This window comes from Helianthus annuus, chromosome 15 (assembly GCF_002127325.2).
Source record: "Helianthus annuus cultivar XRQ/B chromosome 15, HanXRQr2.0-SUNRISE, whole genome shotgun sequence".
NCBI lineage: Eukaryota > Viridiplantae > Streptophyta > Magnoliopsida > Asterales > Asteraceae > Helianthus > Helianthus annuus.
Genome location: NC_035447.2, coordinates 162,904,801 through 162,910,800, shown reverse-complemented (window position 1 = coordinate 162,910,800; position 6,000 = coordinate 162,904,801).

Genomic DNA, 6,000 nt, shown 5'->3' with positions numbered 1-6,000 from the left:
TGGCTAACTTTTTGGCCAATAGTAACGAGAGTCAAGTAATGTATAAAACCTCCCATACCGGCAACTATTGCAAAATATAAAAACTTAATCATTGTAAGTAAACTGATAAATATTTAGGATTTTGAAAAGCATTTATAAATATAACTGTATCACAAAAAAAGTGATAAAACTGTGAGAAAAGAGAATGGACTCACTTTGTAACTTTAGGGTTCAATTAGAAATCCTCCAGGTATAAATCTTGGGTATAACTCCCGAGCTATTTAAAATATATATATATATATATATATATGTGTGTGTGTGTGTGTGTGTGTGAGTGTGTGTGTGTGTGTGCGCACTCGTGTTAAGTATAGTAACCCTAATTCAACCTTATCCCTACGTTACGAGACAGAACCCCAACGAACTTAGTTGGGCAGAGCCTTGACATGCGTTATGGGGCTCCAGATCAATCGGAAAGGGTATCAATGATCGGGAGTTAAAACACTTAAAACGGGACAGGGCTTTATTATTATTACTAAAGAAGAAAAAAAACATATATATGAATAGAAAGAATGAGAGAGTGTGTAGGCAGAAAAGAAAAATTTGGCCTTTTTATTTATAGTTCTTTTCAAATCATGGGGATCGGCCACGCACACCTCAAATTTAATTGTTAGTCATGTTGTATGCATGTTGACTCTACACGTTAACATTCATATTGAATGTTTTATTTTGATTTTATTATTATTTTATTATTATATATATTATAATATAATTAATTTAACTGTTTCACTTATTTGGCGCTTATAACTTCTAAAATATAACGTTTTATAAAACAATGATTATATCATTAGAACGAGAATAATCTTATCTACATTTTGAACTAAGTTTCATTAAAAACGGAGTAAGTCCAAATACAATGTATTTTATAATTTAATTATTAGACGGTCACTATGCCCGTCTAGGTACTTCATATTTCTAGTAGTCAACTTACCTGTAATCTACCCGTCTAATAATATAAGTTGTATATACTTTATTTTAATATAGAAAATAGAAATGACACACATATACAAGCCAATTAATTAGTATAACATTCCAACCAATTATGTATAAAATAGTATTTAAAACTATATGGGTCGAAAAATAACACTAATTACCAGTGGTTAATAAATTTAAACAACCTATAACTCTTATATGAAAAAAATGGATATGTTACATCCTCCTCACCTTGTTTTAAATCTCGTCCTCGAGATTTGGGCTATGATGTCTCCTCTAGAGTTAGGTTATGTCTTAGTCATTAAGAACATTATTAAGGTACAGGATATAGAATCAAAACATCAAATTTTGTGAATACGAGTTGTACAATAAATAGGACTTAATGGTTCAACTGAATTAGTTCAAGAAATCGATGTCAAATGAATGAGAAGAAATGATATAATTTCCAAGGTGACTAGGTTCAAGCTGAAAGAGATATATGATCAATAGATATCTAAATTCAATGTTTACAAGTTGTAAATGACTTTAGAAACAATAGAATTCATTATCAAAGGAAACTTACTTTGATTGTTAACCGAGGAAGATTTAGAATCAACAAGCTCAAATGAAATAGATGCACGAAAATGATTTGTCAACTATCGAACCATAACAAGAGAAAAATCAGTGTGTTGACATTTATTGAACTGCAAGGATACACCGAATTACAATAGAGTTTAGTGTATCATTGTCTTAATACATAATTGTATCAAGACTACTTTTGAATGATAAATCAAAGGAAAGACATACGTGGTTTTGAATGATTCGTATGATTATGATTAGCCAAAGCTACAAGTTTACATCGACGCCGCAAGGTGTCGTAATGATTGAAATAGTTCAATAATTACGGTGACCGAACAATTTCACCGTTTTCATAATCAACTGAAAGTTTTAATGGAGTAAATTTGGATATTCATTTCAAATAAATTTTATAGGATTTTCAATTGATGATGAAAGAACAAATGAATATCATAGAATTTTCGATCAATGATGAAAGAAACTTTAGAGATACACCAGAATATGATATGAATTTGTGTACTCTTATCTTAACACATAATTGTATTAAGACTGTTTAAGATAATGAACCAACAGAAATTAAATAAATAAATTCGTACATCAGGTGTGAAAATGAGATTAGCGCAAGCTTCAAATTAAAGAAAACGCCACCACAAGGTGTCGTAACCAAATAAATGATTTAATGAAAGTGAAGACCAAACAAGTCTATTATGGTTCTGAATAGATGAAGTACTTGACAGAATGCATTTATTTATAAACTTTTATTTGTACTAGGGTCAAATAATAACTTAACTTAGATATTAAATATCAGCGATTACGTCTGGAATCATTTCTGCCTCTTGCGTAGTGAGTATGAATGCTCGCGCGTTACTCTTAGCTCCGTCTGTTGTTTTTGCCTAGTTGTCAGGTGCTTTAGTCAGTTTCAGGAAATATGGTTTGATGTGTCCCGTTTCTCCGCAGTTGAAACAAATATTAGTTTTCCTTCTACACTCTTTCTCTATATGCCTGGTCATCTTGCAGAACTCACAGTAGGGCGTTCTCCTAAAACGACATCTTCCTGAATGCTTTTTGTTACAGCTTCTGCAGGTAGGTTGCTCCAATGACGGTTCAGTTCCTTTCTTCTTGAATTCTTGAGAAATTTTCTGGGCCAACTCTTTCTTCTTGTTTTCTTCTCTTGTGCGGATTAGTCCATCTGTCAGGATGTTAGCTAGTTCAACTGTTTCTTCAATAGTTTGTGGTCTGGCGGCCTTGACCATGTCTCGGATTTCACTCACTAATCCCCAAATATAACGAGAAATTAGTACGGGTTCTGGCGAAGCCAGAGTTGGTACCATTCTTGCATATTCGAAGAACGTTGTCGTATACTCCCGACAATTTACATCTATCATTTTATGATTTAGGAACTCGTTAGCCATTCGTTCCTTTTCATAAGGGGGGCAAAATTTCCTTTCTGTCATTTCCTTAAATTCATCCCAGTTCATGGCATAAGCCATGTCACTTCCTTTTGCCTGAAGAATTGTATTCCACCATTCTAAGGCTTCTTCTTTAAAGAGGTTGGACGCATACATCACCTTATCTTCTTCGGCACATTTGCTGATTTTCAAAACCGCTTCCGTCTTTTCCAACCATCGTAGAGAAGCCGTGGCTCCATCCTTGCCCGCGAACTCAGTTGGTTTGCAAGCGAGAAATTCTTTGTAGGTACACCCGAGAGTCATTGCCTTCATTTTCTTGGGAAATGGTAGGGTTCTGATAATATCATCATTGTCTCCATTGACACTATGGCTAAAACTGTCGTCACGAGTATGGTTGCTACTCACAACTTTGGTGGGTTCTACGGGGTTTTTAACAGCTTTAATTATTAAAGGTAAAGTATTAGCTATTCCTTAGGCTATTAGATTTTCTATAGCATTTTTATCCAAAAGATTTTCATTATTAGCATGAACTTCTGGATTATGTGATACTTCATTCGACATCTGAATTATAAACATTTTCAATTATTAGTATCACAGAATAAAAAAAGACAATACTTTCAAGAATCATGTATGCAAATATATATATATACATATATATAAATCTACAAGAATAGCACATATGTTACTTTGTATTAATTTCCTAACTTTATTGTTTCAGATTAGGTATTAAAAGAACACCAAAATAGCTTAAACAAGTGACTCTGATACCACCTTCTGTCACAGCCCCCTACCCCACCCTGGAAGCGGGAGCCGTGAGCCAGTCAGATGGTATGGGTGTTTATTAATTACGCAGGGGAAAAATTTTTCATCAGGATCGTAGTTAGGAAATAATTTCAGAGTTTGTAAAACACCAACGTTTATTATTAAATAAACGGGCTAAAACCTAGATTTAATTCAATTGTTTTTATAGGGATAAATCCAAATAAATAAAAGATAATTTCTTCTTTTATTCAGGTATTTATAGCCACTTTATTTAAGCCTTCAGTGCTCCATAGCTGGCTACTATTATCTTTACAGCAAATTACCTGAAACACGTTTTGAAAATAATTTATCAGTAATAAATATAGGCGAGTTCATTCCATTTTTATAAAAATATATTGTTATACTTTACAGCATTAAGGGTTTTTATATTTGTTTATATTTACCCAAAAACTCAATCAGTATTTGTCACATGGTGGCAGTTCCGATGTGACAGTGGTCATATCACTCATTGGCTCACTTTCGTCCAATAGTGAATTTATCAAGTAATAGATATATAGTATATCTTACTATTATATTGGTCACTAGGCGATTCCTGTGACGGTGGTCAAATCACTGTTGATCATTCTTTCAACTAGTGACTCGGGTCATATTACCGTTGATCATTCTCTCAACTAGTAATTGTGGTCATATCACTGTTGATCATTCTTTCAACTAGTGACACGGGTCATATTACTGTTGATCATTCTTTCAACTAGTAATTGTGGTCATATCACTGTTGATCATTCTTTCAACTAGTGACTCGGGTCATATTACTGTTGATTATTCTCTCAACTAGTAATTGTGGTCATGTCACTGTTGATCACTCTTTCAACTAGTGACTCGGGTCATATTACTGTTGATCATTCTCTCAACTAGTAATTGTGGTCATATCACTGTTGATCATTCTTTCAACTAGTGACACTTATCAAATAATGTATACCAAATTTCACATACCGATAATAATTGCTAAATACATAAACCAACTATACATGTATAGTAATATATTACTAGTTATATTAGGTTATAAAACTGTACTTTTTATGTAACATAACAGGGGTTAAAACTAATATATTTATTATGTCACCTTAAACATTTAATAGTTATATTATAATATATTTAACATAATCTTATATACATTATGAACAAAATTTTTCAATAGACTAATCTTCTTTTAGATGAACATATATATTCATTAATTTCCTGGCCCCCTAATACTATTTTAAATATTAAATATAACTATCATAAAAATTATAATAGTTATATTAAATATTTAAATTTATTTCAATATATTGTTTTAACGGTTTGAATGGGGTCAAGTATTTATTGTAAACACACAATTAACGTTATGATGTGTATAATATATATATATATATATATATATATATTAAAGTTAGGTGTACGTATTATTAAATATTGGTATATATTGTATTCTTTGTATATTACTATTATAGAATATATTAAAACCCAGAATATATATCACTATTGTAGGATATATTAACAGTGTCGTGAATATAATGTTGATTCATTATAGTTTATATACCCATCATTTAAATTTAGTTCATTCATACATACAATAAGTCTAATGATTTGGTGTAAAAAAAATAATATTAGTTATAGGCTATGGCTACTGGGGCACAATTTTCCCCGTGGTTGTGGTCATGCTACTATTGGCTAACTTTTTGGCCAATAGTAATGAGGGTCAAGTAATGTATAAAACCTCCTATACCGGAAACTATTGCAAAATATAAAAACTTAATCACTGTAAGTAAAACTGATAAACATTTAGGATTTTGAAAAGCATTTATAAATATAACTGTATCACAAAAAAAAAAGTGATAAAACTGTGAGAAAAGAGAATGGACTCACTTTGTAACTTTAGGGTTCAACTACAAAGCCTCCTTGTATAAATCTTGCGTATAACTCCCGAGCTATTTAATATATATATATATATATATATATATAGGGAGGGGCTCATGCGAGAACCACCCTTATTGTGAGAACCTTGAGAACCAATGTGAACACAACCTAAAATAGCTAAAAAAACCTAACCCCCCCTCCCCAAAAAACCTAAACCCCCCCCCCCACCCCCCACCCCCTAAAAAAAAAAAAAAACCTAACCCCCCCCCCCCAAGCTAACCCCCCTCCCCCCCTAAAGCTAAATGCTAAAAACTAGAACCCCAAAAAAACCTAAAAAAAACCTAAACCCCCCCCCTCCTCCCCCAAGCTAAAATGCTAAAAACTAAACCCGCAAAAAACCTAAAAAAAA